Below are 17,386 nucleotides of genomic sequence, written 5' to 3'. Positions count from 1 at the left end.
AGACGCAGAGATCGGCAGCTGGGATCACATATGCCTTAGAGGCCTCATTTGATACCCAATAGTGTTGGGGTGATAGAGTAGAGGCTGAGATCTGGGGAAGAATCCTGGGTCTATCCCCTGCAACCTCTAGCGAGGCGATAAGACTAAACTTAGGGTTAACCTCTTTGGCATTGTCCATTAAACTAAATGAAGGTAACCTATTCATTCAAATCATGACTTTGGAGGGAAACTCTATCTTATTGATATGTAAGAAAGAAATGCCAACAGAGAGTAGCTTCAATTGAAGGATATTAATTAAGCCTTTTTATAATTGATAGCATGGACTTGGCACGAGAGGACTGGTTCGCTCCAACATGTTTTTAAGAAACAAGTAAGACTATGGGACTTGGCCATGAACACGAACATGGAGGGGAGATATAATGCCTTGCTAGCTCGGTAGGATGCATTTCTCGTATCGTCAACCGCAGAGATACTTCTACCAAAAGAACTCAATACCTTCAAGGAGTCTCTCCTCCTGAACACCTAGACCATCACGTCACCCCTCGCGCCACCTGGCTCGCTAGATTCCACCGACCCTCTCCTCCCCACCACCGGGTACAGCTGTACCACGCTTCTGTCCCCATCTGGATCCTACCGCCCCCCGCTGTATATCTGTTCTGTTGTTACCACTGAAAAGCACTCCGATACGCATCTGTAATGTCGTACACCACTGTAAAGCACTCTGTTATGTATCTGTTTTGGTATATACCTCTGTAAAGCGCTCCGTTGCTTCTCAAAGCAAGGTCTGCGCGCAATAAATACCATAATAATAATGATGATAATAATAAATACCAATTCCCGTCACCTGCGCTTGGAAGAATTTTGTATGCTGATGAGGTTGGATAAATGAAAAGTGTGGAATGTGGTATGTATTTTTGAGGCTCTATGGTACTGTGGACTGTGTAAGTACCAACAGCGCAGCATATTATGACTGGATGTAACACAGCTGTGCCATGAATTAGGGGAATCATGTGGAGGACCTCAATGACATTAGTCGGGGGAGTTTTGGTTGCAGTGTCTAGCGGGTAAGTGGCTGTCACTTATTGGGGCAATTACTAGAGTTTGGCAGGTAGCCGAACAGCTGAAAAAACTAGGACGCTGAATAGAACAGATCTGTGAGAGTAATGGGTATGTGCGACTGGCAATGCATAAAATAGAACACATCTGTGAGAGTAATGGGTATGTGCGACTGGCAATGCATAAAATAGAACAGATCTGTGAGAGCAATGGGTATGTGCGACTGGCAATGCATAAAATAGAACAGATCTGTGAGAGCAATGGGTATGTGCGACTGGCAATGTATAAAATAGAACAGATCTGTGAGAGCAATGGGTATGTGCGACTGGCAATGCATAAAATAGAACAGATCTGTGAGAGCAATGGGTATGTGCGACTGGCAATGCATAAAATAGAACAGATCTGTGAGAGTAATGGGTATGTGCGACTGGCAATGCATAAAATAGAACAAATCTGTGAGAGTAATGGGTATGTGCGACTGCCAATGCATAAAATAGAACAGATCTGTGAGAGTAATGGGTATGTGCGACTGGCAATGCATAAAATAGAACAAAGAATGCTTACATGAGTACTTGACTAAGCAAGGTTTGGCAGTGTGGAAACGGTGTGTAAGTTATAATCATTAAATACACATTAAAACAACAACAAAATGGTGCATCAGTAACAGAAAACATGTATAACACTTACTCTGACTATTGTAGCAGGCGTTCGAGAAAGTTGTTGTTCCAAAAAGATGTAGAAAGCGATCTTGCAAAGTGAAAAATGAAGAGCCACGCGCATAAAAAGTGAACAAGGAGAAAGGCCTTACTGATATGCATTGCAGGCTAAAGCATCTTGCATGTTCCCATGGCGACACGTGATGTGTACATGCAGTAAGTACATGTATATGTCTCGAGCAGGGCCTATGCCGCGCTATAATGCCGTCAGGGCATTGAAAGTAGTATGCAATGATACCTTTCCTCATCAAACGAGCCTTGACAGCTTTCCACGCCCCTTTAGGGCGGGATATCCGGTCCCTATGACGTCATATCCTGGGCGTGGCCCCCTGGGGCTTCCCCCGGAAGTTCTGCCTGGGCAAAATCCTGTCCCGGAAGTGATGTAGGTGTGTTTAACAGGCCCTGGGTCCTTAGCGGGGGTGTCCCACCGGATGTGACATCATGGGGGCTATCGGGAAGGACCCCCAAGGGTTGGGGCCCCAAGGGGACTTCCTCCAGATGCCCCCCAAAGAACCGGAAGTGTGGATCGGGGTTTTGAAGGGTGGGGCGTGGCGTGCAGGGTGTATATATATATAGCAGTGTTTTGGCTGTAGGTCCAAGCCAATCCTGAGGACCGGGTTGAAATTCGGATTAAACAGCATCAGCGCGACCGGGCAGGTGCGGTAAGGTATACATAAGATTGAAGCTTTGGGCGTTGACCAGGGGTGGCTGTGTTAAAGAGGGTCTTGAGTATAGGGTGGCAGGGTGTCTACACTTATAATAAGACAGGTAAGAATTAGAAAAAGAAAAAAAAAATCAAAAATACATTTGTAATTATATCAAAAATGGGAAATTATTAAATATTAATTTTTTTATGATTAGAAAAATTAATATTTCATAATTTTCCGGACGGTTGTGCTGGGGAGAAAACATTTTTTTTAAAAAAAAAAATAATAATTTATGAATAATAATATTCATAATAAATGTTGGGGTGATGGGTCTGAGTCCAACAGGCTTGTGAAGCAAGACCCTATGGCAGTGGTCTTCAAACTTTTTTGGCCAGGGCCCCCCTGAGCAAAATTTGGGCAGGTCGGGACCCCCCAGAAATGCCAAATGGACAGTATATATTGCGCGCCGTCACCTGCTCCCATCAAAGTCGCTGGGCTCCCTCATCCCACTCCTACCCAGTCGCTGGTCTCTCCCCACCCCATCACACACCCAGGGCTCTCCCCACTCTGCTCCCATCACTATCCCATGGTTCCCGCCCATTGTGCTCCCACCATAGTCCCTCGGTTCCCCCATCCCGTTCCCAACACAGTCTGAGGGCCAGTGGCGGCTGATGAATCTTTTTTAAGTGGAGGGGCATTAAGAGGAGGTTCGGGGGGGTTTCCCCCTGTGAATTTTTTTTTAAATAATAGGTTAAAATGTTGCATTGTAGAGCATACTTTTAACAAAAAATGGGTAAATAGCCAAACAGTTTGCAATTGTTGCTGGGAGTCCAGGGGGCAGGCATTGATATTTTATTTCTATCGCGCTCGTACACAAGTGTTTCAGAGCGTGACAAGGCAAGGGAGGGGAACAGAGGAGAATAAAACAGCGATCTTACTAGGCCCAGTGACATTGAGAACGCGCAAGTGTGAGGGGAAAAGTGCATGGAAGGGGGGAGAAGTGGAAAGTGCGAAGCAGAGGAGAAACAGATAAATAACAATAAATAAATAATAAAGGCAACAAACAGTGGTAGTGCAGCCAGCAATTTGCAAGTGCTACGTTTAAGGCAGCAGACAGGGTAGGTCTGATAAGTGCAGGAAGAAAGATGGTTCTCCTCAAGTTTTAGAGTGGCAGGGCGCTGTTCCAGAGGGAGGCCCCAGCCGAAGACGGAGATCTACCCCCAGCTCGTTTCTTTGATAAACGACTGACCCTGAGGGAGTTGGAGGTAGAGGAGTGAAGAGCTCGAGAGGGGAGGTATTTGCGGAGGAATAGCTGAAGGTATTTTAGACCGAGGCCCCAGAAAGCCTTGTGGACAAGGCAGAGGGTTTTGAATGATAGATGTCCGGTAAAAAGATACCATCCCTGTCCCCTGGGCCCCACTGGTCCTAACACAATGAACATGATTATGTGTATATGCAAGGCGCTGCACATTCATACAGCAATCACTCTATCATTCACATGAGCATCCATCACCATACACTCACTCATAACGCATCCATACACATGTTTAAATAAAAACAATGAACATAAACGTACCTTCTGCATTGGCCTGTGTGTGGGTGCTGCTCCAGCTGCTCTGTCCGTATGTGCGAGGAGGCGCAGGAGCTCCCCCTCGGACATACAGACATGCAGTGCCCCAGCCAGCATTTCCAATGAGCTATGCAATGCTGGCGAAGCAAAACGCCCCAGCACTTGCATGGCTCAGTGAGCATGTGCGGCTGGGGAACTAAACTGAACTGTCAAAGGGAAACAGTGTTTCCCTTTGACAGTTCAGCCAGCCCAGGAGCACTCCATTAGCTGGATAAAGCAGCTGAGGGAGTGCTCACTGTTTCACTGGGCTGGCTCCTTAGCTCCTCCATAATGGGTGAGGGGCCACTATGCAGTTAGTAATGTTGACCATTGTTGCTGAATATATCACAATTTACTTACATTTTAACACAAAGCACCCCTTTGGGTACTATTGAAACAGTGGGCTTCATAACTACTCTGGCGGTAGCTGTGCCGGTAAAACCGGCACGGCTGCCACTGGAGTTGCATCCGGGTCTGGCACCCGCGAATGGGCAATTACTAGGTCATGCCGAGTTAGGCGGACATGATAATTGCCCTTTCGAAGGTGCCGGTAGATCCCCATTCCCATTTGAGCCCCATATGGCTCAAATGGGAAGGGGGAGCTCGGATGCACCGGCACCGTTAATAACGGTGCTGGTGCATCCGACGAGCTGAGGTCAGACCTGGCGGGGGCTGTCAAGCACCCACGAGCACAACTCTTACTATGGCGGAACGGTAGCAACGGTGCCGGTAGCTTACCAGCACCGTTGTTACTGGTCCGCCATAGTAGTAATGAGGCCCAGTCTGTGACTAAAGGAATGAATATCCATTTACAACTGTGGGCCACTTTTTCATTGTTGCCTGAGACAGTTTCATGCTTCAGCCCGCCCATGTGGGCCACCCCTGCCCATTTCTTCCAATCTAAAAAAAAAAAAAAAAAAAATCTTTTTTCATGCTGAGCTCTCAGGGCCCCCCTGGGATGCACCCGCGGACCCCTAGGGGGTCGCGACCCACAGTTTGAATACCACTGCCCTATGGTTCTGCAAGGGTCCATTTGTGAATACTGGGCCATCAGTGGAGGTCTCTGTCCTTTTCAAGGCACTCAGGCTGCAAAATGACATGCACAAGGGTCTGCGCAAGCCATGTTCACCCCACACCCCTGCCAGCCGTCTATATATATAGAGAGCTCAAAAGAAGATGTTGGGCCCAGCCCCGTGGTGTTACAGCTGTAATTCAACAGGAACAGGGCCAGTGGACATGCTGTTGATCTCTGAAATTCCAGGGGAGGCCGGAAATGGCCTCGGTGTCCGCATGGTCTGTTCTTGCAGCCCTCAGCAGGATGGGAGGGGTGGAAGTGCTGTGGTCTGAGCCCCGAGAGGCAGCTCTGATGGATCACTTTGAATTTCCGGGGGATGTTGCCACACCCATGCAGCCCCAGGCGGTGGAGGAGCCCTTGAAATTTCTGGGAGGATGGTATCCGGCTGACCATGCATCCCCCAGCCCTCCCCTTCCCCCAACACCCTAAGATCCGGTCTCAAAGTCCTAGGACCTTATCTTGAGTGGCAGAAGCTGGTGACCATCTGCAGGTAATTTCACAGATATCTGCAAAGCCCGCCACTTTTGAGATACCATTATAAAGAGGGGTGGCTTAACTGTTGTCAGCCCTTGTGCGACGCCTGTTAAGAATTAACCAGCTGCAGACCCAGTGTGTGTGTGAAGTCATCGTGCTCGTTACAGCTACCATGCAGGAGCAGGATCAGACAAACTATCAGGTAAGGGGTCTATAAACTCTGACATGCTGCAGCCTCCATTAGTTTTATGTAAAATGCTAACTTTTCCTAATTTATCTACAGGACCTCTTCCCAGACCTTTCACTAGGGGCTGTGCTAGATTTTAGTCCTGCCCCAGGTACTATCTTTTATATTCAATTATTGACATGCCACTGTGTTTAAAAATATATACATGTGCATAGGTACAAAATATGTTTGTTTGTTAGACTCTGGGGTAAATGCTGGGGGCCGCTATGTTTAAAACAATGGTCAGCGTGTGGTGCTTTAAAGACATATGTGTAGTTGCACCGTATTAGCTTTTTAAAAAACAATTGCCAGTCTGGCCTGTCTTTTGAAAAAATAATAATAATAATAATGATAATAATAATGTGGCCCTTTGTATTGTGCATGCAGAGCCATGGGCCCCGTGGAGGGGTGTGCTGAGGTGCCCCGGTTTTGCGGGTGTCTTTGTCTGTATTTGGGGCTCTGGTTCCCCTTTGCCATGATTATGCGCCCATTGGAAACTGCAGTGTTCCCTGTTTTATCTTGTTGTTGTAGTAGGGTCCTTTGTGCTGTGTATGCATTGCCAAGGGTCCCCGTGGAGGGGTGTGATTAGGTGCCCCGGTTTTGCGGGTGTCTTTGTCTGTATTTGGGGCTCTGGTTCCCCTTTGCCATGATTATGCGTCCATTGGAAACTGCAGTGTTCCCTGTTTTATCTTGTTGTTGTAGTAGGGTCCTTTGTGCTGTGTATGCATTGCCAAGGGTCCCCGTGGAGGGGTGTGATTAGGTGCCCCGGTTTTGCGGGTGTCTTTGTCTGTATTTGGGGCTCTGGTTCCCCTTTGCCATGATTATGCGTCCATTGGAAACTGCAGTGTTCCCTGTTTTATCTTGTTAAGACTGCTGCTAGCTGTCATCTTAATGCAAATACAAGTCTGTATTTCTTTTTAAAACGAAAAAACGTGTATCAGCATTGGGATGTGTGCGGGTTGCAGTGGTCATACGCACCATGTAGATGCTAATGCAGCTACATGGTGCGGATGACCACTGCAAACCACGCTCATCTTAATGTAAATAGCCTGCGATGGTGCGGGCTGCATCAGGGGCGCCTGGTCCACAGAGCTTTAGGGGAGCTGGGCCCCCAGGACCTCATAAGGAGGCCTAGCTCCTGAAAGGGGGCTGTCAAAGCGCTACACTTAAGGAACATTTGGAGAGGAATGATGTTTTGAGAAGTAATACTTAAACCATCATTCCCCTCCAAATGGTCCTTAGGCGTAGCGCCTTGACACCCTCTTTCAAGAGCTATGCCGGCTCTTTATGAAAAGCAGGCATAGCTCTTAAAAAGTGGGTTTCTAGGCGCTACACCTAAGGACCATTTGGAGGAGACTGGGGGGTTTAAGTGTTATGGCACAAAGAAACACCCATTATAATTCATTCATCACAGACTAAAATGCACTTAAATTGTAAAAAAAAAATAAACATTTAGAATGTGCAAGATTGTGCATTCCTGCCAATGCCACCTTACTACAGCAACAAGATAAAACAGGGAACACTGCAGTTTCCAATGGGCGCATAATCATGGCAAAGGGGAACCGGAGCCCCAAATACAGACAAAGACACCCGCAAAACCGGGGCACCTAATCACACCCCTCCACGGGGAGCCTTGACAATGCATACACAGCACAAAGGACCCTACTACAACAACAAGATAAAACAGGGAACACTGCAGTTTCCAATGGACGCATAATCATGGCAAAGGGGAACCAGAGCCCCAAATACAGACAAAGACACCCGCAAAACCGGGGCACCTAATCACACCCCTCCACGGGGACCCTTGACAATGCATACACAGCACAAAGGACCCTACTACAACAACAAGATAAAACAGGGAACACTGCAGTTTCCAATGGGCGCATAATCATGGCAAAGGGGAACCAGAGCCCCAAATACAGACAAAGACACCCGCAAAACCGGGGCACCTAATCACACCCCTCCACGGGGACCCTTGACAATGCATACACAGTACAAAGGACCCTACTACAACAACAAGATAAAACAGGGAACACTGCAGTTTCCAATGGGCGCATAATCATGGCAAAGGGGAACCAGAGCCCCAAATACAGACAAAGACACCCGCAAAACCGGGGCACCTAATCACACCCCTCCACAGGGACCCTTGACAATGCATACACAGCACAAAGGACCCTACTACAACAACAAGATAAAACAGGGAACACTGCAGTTTCCAATGGGCGCATAATAATGGCAAAGGGGAACCAGAGCCCCAAATACAGACAAAGACACCCGCAAAACCGGGGCACCTCAGCACACCCCTCCATGGGGCCCATGGCTCTGCATGCACAATACAAAGGGCCACATTATTATTATCATTATTATTATTATTATTTTTTCAAAAGACAGGCCAGACTGGCAATTGTTTTTTAAAAAGCTAATACGGTGCAACTACACATATGTCTTTAAAGCACCACACGCTGACCATTGTTTTAAACATAGCGGCCCCCAGCATTTACCCCAGAGTCTAACAAACAAACATATTTTGTACCTATGCACATGTATATATTTTTAAACACAGTGGCATGTCAATAATTGAATATAAAAGATAGTACCTGGGGCAGGACTAAAATCTAGCACAGCCCCTAGTGAAAGGTCTGGGAAGAGGTCCTGTAGATAAATTAGGAAAAGTTAGCATTTTATATAAAACTAATGGAGGCTGCAGCATGTCAGAGTTTATAGACCCCTTACCTGATAGTTTGTCTGATCCTGCTCCTGCATGGTAGCTGTAACGAGCACGATGACTTCACACACACACTGGGTCTGCAGCTGGTTAATTCTTAACAGGCGTCGCACAAGGGCTGACAACAGTAAAGCCACCCCTCTTTATAATGGTATCTCAAAAGTGGCGGGCTTTGCAGATATCTGTGAAATTACCTCCAGATGGTCACCAGCTTCTGCCACTCAAGATAAGGCCCTAGGACTTTGAGACCGGATCTAAGGGTGTTGGGGGAAGGGGAGGGCTGGGGGATGCATGGTCAGCCGGATACCATCCTCCCGGAAATTTCAAGGGCTCCTCCACCGCCTGGGGCTGCATGGGTGTGGCAACATCCCCCGGAAATTCAAAGTGACCCATCAGAGCTGCCCCTCGGGGCTCAGACCACAGCACTTCCACCCCTCCCATCCTGCTGAGGGCTGCAAGAACAGACCATGCGGACACCGAGGCCATTTCCGGCCTCCCCTGGAATTTCAGAGATCAACAGCATGTCCACTGGCCCTGTTCCTGTTGAATTACAGCTGTAACTCCACAGGGCTGGGCCCAACATCTTCTTTTGAGCTCTCTCTATATATATAGACGGCTGGCAGGGGTGTGGGGTGAACATGGCTTGCGCAGACCCTTGTGCATGTCATTTTGCAGCCTGAGTGCCTTGAAAAGGACAGAGACCTCCACTGATGGCCCAGTATTCACAAATGGACCCTTGCAGAACCTTAGGGTCTTGCTTCACAAGCCTGTTGGACTCAGACCCATCACCCCAACATTTATTATGAATATTATTATTCATAAATTATTATTTTTTTTTTTAAAAAAATGTTTTCTCCCCAGCACAACCGGCCGGAAAATTATGAAATATTAATTTTTCTAATCATAAAAAAAAATTTAATATTTAATAATTTCCCATTTTTGATATAATTCCAAATGTATTTTAGATTTTTTTTTTCTTTTTCTAATTCTTACCTGTCTTATTATAAGTGTAGACACCCTGCCACCCTATACTCAAGACCCTCTTTAACACAGCCACCCCTGGTCAACGCCCAAAGCTTCAATCTTATGTATACCTTACCGCACCTGCCCGGTCGTGCTGATGCTGTTTAATCCGAATTTCAACCCGGTCCTCAGGATTGGCTTGGACCTACAGCCAAAACACTGCTATATATATATACACCCTGCACGCCACGCCCCACCCTTCAAAACCCCGCTCCACACTTCCGGTTCTTTGGGGGGCATCCGGAGGAAGTCCCCTTGGTGCCCCAACCCATGGGGGGACCTTCCCGATAGCCCCCATGATGTCACATCCGGTGGGACACCCCCGCTAAGGACCCAGGGCCTGTTAAACACACCTACATCACTTCCGGGACAGGATTTTGCCCAGGCAGAACTTCCGGGGGAAGCCCCAGGGGGCCACGCCCAGGATATGACGTCATAGGGACCGGATATCCCGCCCTTAAGGGGCGTGGAGAGCTGTCAAGGCTCGTTTGATGAGGAAAGGTATCATTGTATACTACTATTGAATCTTCACAAGATGACAGCAGAGATAATGTCATCACAAGATGGCCGCCACAAGCACATGCGGGTCACAGGTGATAAGTGCTTTGAAATGTAAGCGATGCCCTGCGAAAAAATAAATGATACCGCGTCGCTATGTGGTGCGAAGCAGCTGTAAGGACGATCGGTGGAGAAAAAAGATGGAGTTGACCATTCCTGATGATGGTCTACAATACACGTGACACAAATGCATCTTCTAATTGCTTAAGAAAATATGCACAAAAAGAAGACTTTAGCTCACATTCCTAGCAGAAAGAGAGTGTTGTTTTTTGGGAAGAAGCACCTCAAAATGTTGATACTGAAATGAAGGCCAGTCTATGTCCTGAGAGGAGCGCTGGCTTTTCACAGGGAGGGCGCCATGGCAAGCCTTCAACCGCAGGGCCTATGGGCAGCATGGAATCAGTAGCAGGCCTGTTTCTTGGCCTGGGCAAAGCAGGCGACCGCCCGGGGTGCAATCGCCGCGGGGGCGCAATCGCCCACCCTGGTGAGGGCTCGAATTGCCCTGGGGACACATCCACCTTGGGGCGGGCACCATTGCCTTGGGCTCTGCGCGATTGCTCGTGTAGAGGCAGCAGGTGCTGGCGCTGCCTCTGATGTGCTCATGTTAGGTGTCTGCCCCGGCACCTAACGTGAGCACATCAGATGCAGCGCCAGCACCTGCTGCCTCTACTCGAGCAATCGCGCACAAACGACATCCAATTAACTTCCACGGGCCGTCAGCCTTCTTCCTTTCAATCCCTGCTGCGGCGCCAGGACCCCTGCTGCTAAGTTTCATTAGCAGCAGGGGTCACTATCAGACTCAGCGCCACAGAGAGTGAAGTGAAGAAACAATACGCCACAGGGAGGTTACCTCCATTTTTCAATAATGTTAGGAGTTAATTTCCCCGTGGCTTATCGGCAGCGCAGTGCACGGCTGAAAAGTTTCATGGGCTCGGCGCCGCAGCATGTCCCGAGACCCCTTCCTTTGGCACGGTAAGACGTCCTTTCATCGCGGGATGTTTTGCAGCAGGGTTTTTTACCACACATTTTTTTTATGAAAAAAACCCATCTAATTGTTTAGGGGGGGTTAGAAAATGATATATATGGGGTGAGGGTGTTTAGGAATACATAAAACATTAAAGGGAATATGGGGGTTCAGCGGGGGGGGAACCGGCCAAAAATAATTAAAAAAAAATAAGATGGGTTTTTTCGTTAAAAGAATCGCGGTAAAAAACCCAGCGAAAAAACATCCTGCGATGAAATGACATGGAACCCTTTTGCACATGCTTCAGACACTACTACTCCAGTTGCTACTGACGGTACATATTTCACGGTGTGCAAGTTCAGGTCATTTCGTTTGTGGTTTTATGGGGAGCAACACTTTCATAACAAGTGTGCGCAAATAAACAATGCCATACAAATAACAGGAAATGGTGCTTTGAAGAAATTAAATACTTTTTCTACAGAACATGCACATTTATATTAAATAAAGAAACAGGAATAAAGATTATACTTGGTGTGTCTCGCACAAAAGTACTGATCAACTGTGGAATGATTATGGCATTCCCACTATGAATCACTAGACGGGACGGTCTTGCTTTAAAGGAAGAAAAGGAGAAGGAACTGAGTAAACTGCAGAAAAGCAAGCCCATTAGTACTTTTTATGACCTGGGCATCTATTAGCAGTACCTGGCAAATGCCTAAAACATGTACACAAGCCAAAAACTGTTGGCTTTGCCACTGTTTTTTTTAACAGGACTTCACTGATGGACACGCACAGTGCTTATAAATCGATTGGCTGAAGGCAGACCTGGTTAAGACATTTTTACTACACCAGTAGTGGTTACAGCTCAAATTAAGTCATTAAATCTCAGAAGACTGCTTTGAAAAAACACTAGCATGCACTTCGAGTGCAAAGTTTGATGTTAAGGCTTGTTAAAGAGAACTGAAAGAGTTTCCTTCTTGCTCAGTACATTGACAGGCCAACTCTAGCGTGAACCAGATGACTGAGTCCTTAAACCAGTACTGCCAAAGCACATGGCAATTGGCTTGTTCACTTGGGGGAGTACAAGTGGACGCTTTGTAAACACTCTATTCTTCCCTCATTTCGCCAAAAATTATCCTCGGTAACCACCCAGGTATTTTATGATTACATCAAAATGTGAGGAGCGATTAACTAGAGGAGCAACTAGTGAGGGAGCCAATAACCAGGGGGGTGATGGGCCATATGAACCAATGACCAGAGGGGTGATGGGCCATATGGAGCAAGGCCCAGAGGAGAGCGATCAACCAGGTTCCCCAATACCAGAGCAGAGACTGAGCAGAGAAGAGTGACTCACAAGGGAGTCAAGGACCAGAGGGGTGACAGAAAAAACTCACAAGGGCTTTGCTGCCAAGTGGGGGCGCCATGCCATGCGTGACGCCATGAGCCAGTCCTGGATTTTCACTTTGCACGGTGGTCCTCCTAGGCCCATACTTATAATTGGAAGAACACAAATACCAGTCCTAGCAATTAACAGGAGATGCCTGGGATGGCTCAGTGTCACAAAGGACATGGAAATACCTGGCAGGTATACAAGGGAGCCAAGGACAGGAGGAGAGCGACGAATTAAGGACCAGTTTGACGATGGACCATAGAAGCCAAGGATCCAAAAAGCCAATGATGTGCTTTTATAAGTCACACATACAAGAAATTAAAATGGACACTAATTGTTAGAACAATAAAAAGCAATTTTGATTTTAAAAAGTTCTTGAATCACAATGTAATAAAAACCTGTTTCATGTGTATAACAGTGATTTATTGCCGCTGGGTAGGAGTTACTTAACCGCAGGGTATAGTTTGGTAGTGGCGCGCATGCCGAGCGCGCGCGGGGTCGATGGGGGTGCAATTTAGTATTTCGCCCTGGGCACCAAATGGACTAGAAACTGCCCTGATCAGTAGCCCTTGCATTTGCAATTGTCGTTGTGTCTCAAATGTTTCTTCAATCTGCCACATTTATATATTAAATAATGTCCATGTAGTATTGTTCCACCATCATGATGAAAATTGTTGCATATTGCGTAGCTCTCTGGCAAGAGTAGGATCCGTGAAAATAAGTTCTGTCACTAAATGGTACCCTATCTGTTCAGCTGCCGTAAAACTCCTTTCAACATTCAAGGAGAAGATAGAGACACGCATCTCCTGCCCCAGAGTCCCGCTTCTTCCAAGCGCTTAAACAATAGTTACTATTGTTACCCAACTCAAAGTCGCTTATTTTATTGCTTGGATTTTGAACCTATTACCTACACAATACACACGGAGCTCTTTGGTAAAATCATGAACACACCGAGCTATCTAGACTATAAGAGATTTGAGAGACACGCTGGTGGTTTAGAATGGGACGGCACTCGACATGCGGGCGGGCAGGACATTTCGTTGGACCTGTCGTTGCAGGCGAGAGTCCTTCCGCCATCTCAGCACCAGGAAGGTTCCCATAGTAACCGCCCCAAACAAAGTCTGCTTCATCCTGCACGGTCTGAAGCTGGGAGAGAGGAGACACTGGCAGCACACACCGGGGTGAGGTTGGCGACTGGGAAAGCAGATAAGAGCGAAGAGGCCGGCAGTAGAATGCGCAGAACAGGCTTGCGATAGGATGCGAGAGGGTGCGGGCTGAGTATACTGTGGACTGCCAGGAGGGTGTGTGCAAGTGACAGCAGCCCACCTAAGTGGCCCTCCACTAGGGACAGCACCACACACCGAGGGGAGGCTGTCCTGGGATAGTAACCGGTGCTGTAGACTGGGAGAGCCGGGAACTGTGCGCATACTAAGAAAGAGTCGTGTTGGGAAAGCTGCCCAGACTGAAGCAGGGAAAGCTACACACATTGACGGGAGTCTGGTGCCAGGGAAAGCAGCACAGACTTAGGGTGGGATATGGCAGAGACAGGTTGCTATTGTGAAAGCAGCACAGAATGCCGGGAATCAGGTGCCAGGGAAAGCAGCACACACAGAGAAAGGTTGCTATTGCAAAAGCAGCACAGAATGCTGGGAGTCAGGTGCCAGGGAACGCAGCACAGACTGAAGCAGGGAAAGCTACACACGCGGACGGGGGTCAGGTGCCATGGAAAGCAGCTCATACAGAGAAAGGTTGCTATTGTGAAAGCAGCACAGAATGCCAGGAGGTCAGGTGCCAGGGAAAGCAGCACATACAGAGAAAGGTTGCTATTGCAAAAGCAGCACAGCATGCCGGGAGTCAGGTGCCAGGGAAAGCAGCACAGACTTAGGGTGGGATGACAGAGAAAGGTTGCTATTGCGAAACTGGCACAGAATGCCGGGGGTCAGGTGCCAGGGAAAGCAGCACTGACTTAGGGTGGGATGGCAGGGAAAGGTTGCTATTGCGAAAGCAGCACAGAATGCCGGGAGTCAGGTGCCAGGGAAAGCAGCACAGACTTAGGGTGGGATGGCAGGGAAAGGTTGCTATTGCGAAAGCAGCACAGAATGCCGGGAGTCAGGTTCCAGGGAAAGCAACACTGACTTAGGGTGGGATGGCAGGGAAAGGTTGCTATTGCGAAAGCAGCACAGAATGCCGGGAGTCAGGTCCCAGGGAAAGCAGCACAGACTTAGGGTGGGATGGCAGGGAAAGGTTGCTATTGCGAAAGCAGCACAGAATGCCGGGAGTCAGGTGCCAGGGAAAGCAGCACAGACTTAGGGTGGGACGGCAGGGAAAGGTTGCTATTGCGAAAGCAGCACAGAATGCCAGGAGTCAGGTGCCAGGGAAAGCAGCACAGACTTGGGGTGGGATGACAGAGAAAGGTTGCTATTGCAAAACTGGCACAGAATGCCGGGAGTCAGATGCCAGGGAAAGCAGCACAGACTTATGGTGGGATGGCAGGGAAAGGTTGCTATTGTGAAAGCAGCACAGAATGCCGGGAGTCAGGTGCCAGGGAAAGCAGCACAGACTTAGGGTGGGATGGCAGGGAAAGGTTGCTATTGCGAGAGCAGCACAGAATGCCGGAGTCAGGTGCCAGGGAAAGCAGCACAGACTTAGGGTGGGATGGCAGAGAAAGGTTGCTATTGCGAAAGCAGCACAGAATGTTGGGAGTCAGGTGCCAGGGAAAGCAGCACCGACTTAGGGTGGGATGGCAGGGAAAGGTTTCTATTGTGAAAGCAGCACAGAATGCCAGGTGTCAGGTGCTAGGGAAAGCAGCACAGACTTAGGGTGGGATGGCAGGGAAAGGTTGCTATTGTGAAAGCAGCACAGAATGCTGGGAGTCAGGTGCCAGGGAACGCAGCACAGACTGAAGAAATGAAAGCTACACACGCGGACGGGGGTCTGGTGCCAGGGATAGCAGTTCATACTGAGAAAGGTTACTATTGTGAAAGCAGCACAGAATGCCGGGAGTCAGGTGCCAGGGAAAGCAGCACATACAGAGAAAGGTTGCTATTGCAAAAGCAGCACAGCATGCCGGGAGTCAGGTGCCAGGGAAAGCAGCACAGACTTAGGGTGGGATGGCAGGGAAAGGTTGCTATTGCAAAAGCAGCACAGAATGTCGGGAGTCAGGTTCCAGGGAAAGCAACACTGACTTAGGGTGGGATGGCAGGGAAAGGTTGCTATTGCGAAAGCAGCACAGAATGCCGGGAGTCAGGTGCCAGGGAAAGCAGCACAGACTTAGGGTGGGATGGCAGGGAAAGGTTGCTATTGCGAAAGCAGCACAGAATGCCGGGAGTCAGGTGCCAGGGAAAGCAGCACAGACTTAGTGTGGGATGGCAGGGAAAGGTTGCTATTGTGAAAGCAGCACAGAATGCCGGGAGTCAGTTGCCAGGGAAAGCAGCACAGACTTAGGGTGGGATGACAGAGGAAGGTTGCTATTGCGAAACTGGCACAGAATGCCGGGAGTCAGGTGCCAGGGAAAGCAGCACAGACTTATGGTGGGATGGCAGGGAAAGGTTGCTATTGTGAAAGCAGCACAGAATGCCGGGAGTCAGGTGCCAGGGAAAGCAGCACAGACTTAGGGTGGGATGGCAGGGAAATGTTGCTATTGCGAGAGCAGCACAGAATGCCGGAGTCAGGTGAAAGGGAAAGCAGCACAGACTTAGGGTGGGATGGCAGAGAAAGGTTGCTATTGCGAAAGCAGCACAGAATGTTGGGAGTCAGGTGCCAGGGAAAGCAGCACCGACAGGGTGGGATGACAGGGAAAGGTTGCTATTGTGAAAGCAGCACAGAATGCCAGGTGTCAGGTGCTAGGGAAAGCAGCACAGACTTAGGGTGGGATGGCAGGGAAAGGTTGCTATTGTGAAAGCAGCACAGAATGCCGGGAGTCAGGTGCCAGGGAAAGCAGCACAGACTTAGGGTGGGATGGCAGAGAAAGGTTGCTATTGTGAAAGCAGCACAGAATGACGAGAGGCGGGTGCCAGGGAAAGCAGCACAGACTTAGGGTGGGATGGCAGGGAAAGGTTGCTATTGTGAAAGCAGCACAGAATGACCAGAGGCGGGTGCCAGGCAAAGCAGCACAAACTTAGGGTGGGATGGAAACGCAGCACATACAGAGAAAAGTTGCTTTTCGGAAAGTACAGACTCAGGAGTGGCTGGCACTGGGGGAAGTAGCACACTCAAAGAAAGAAGCAGCACAGACTACCAAAAGGCACGTGCCAGGGAAAGCAGCACAGACTTTGTGTGGGTGGGCTGGCAGCTGGAAAAGCAGTACACTCAGAGAAAGCTTGCTGTAGGGAAAGTACAGACTCGGGGAGGGCTGGCAGCTGGGCAAGTGGCACACAAAGGAGCATAGACGAGGGGCGGGGCTGGCACTGGTTCAGATCATCTCTGGAATATTTGTGTTGTTCTGCTTTTAAACTCGCAGATATTCAAGAACTCACCGGCAGAGAAAAGCAAGACCCCCCACGACAGGTCCAGGCGGGAGTGAATAAGAGCTGAGAGTAGGTGAGTTTTACGCATGCTGCTGCATGTTGTATGGTTGTGAACAGGCGAGGACTGGCCTTCCCATGCAAGGTTTAATACACACTTGTGGTTTCAGTGTGGATATTCTTTAGAAGAAGGGTAGAGGAGGCATACATCAAATTAGCCCCAGAAAGAAGAGCGGGGAACCCTGTCGCGGCCCTGAGTGTATAAAATCAATGAACAATGGCGTGCCACATTTAAATTGACGGCCCACGCCAAGGTGGTAGTGTGTAAGTAGAGACCAATCCAAACACTTCGGATGGGTCTTCTACTGACCCACTACGGCTATATACTGGTCAGCTGCACAGCCAGACCTCAATTCCTTTTGAAAGGGTCCAGAGCCTAGAATGCAACACACCGATGCCA

The 17,386-nt window shown here is 48.6% G+C and overlaps 1 protein-coding gene across 1 annotated transcript in view; it reads left to right on the top strand.

Annotated features, from left to right (window-relative positions):
- Window positions 1-13,574: 13,574 nt before the first annotated feature.
- LOC138536679 (nmrA-like family domain-containing protein 1) overlaps window positions 13,575-17,386 on the top strand; it is a 215,223-nt gene continuing 211,411 nt past the window's right edge. Inside the window, exons 1-2 of the mRNA XM_069641394.1 lie at window positions 13,575-13,644; window positions 16,923-17,002. The gene's annotated coding sequence lies outside the window, so the exon portion shown is untranslated. The remainder of the gene's footprint in view (window positions 13,645-16,922; window positions 17,003-17,386) is intronic.

Source organism: Ambystoma mexicanum, chromosome 1q, assembly GCF_040938575.1.
Source record: "Ambystoma mexicanum isolate Mex_15411 chromosome 1q, UKY_AmexF1_1, whole genome shotgun sequence".
Classification (NCBI taxonomy): domain Eukaryota; kingdom Metazoa; phylum Chordata; class Amphibia; order Caudata; family Ambystomatidae; genus Ambystoma; species Ambystoma mexicanum.
This window is presented reverse-complemented; position numbering and strand designations above follow the sequence as displayed.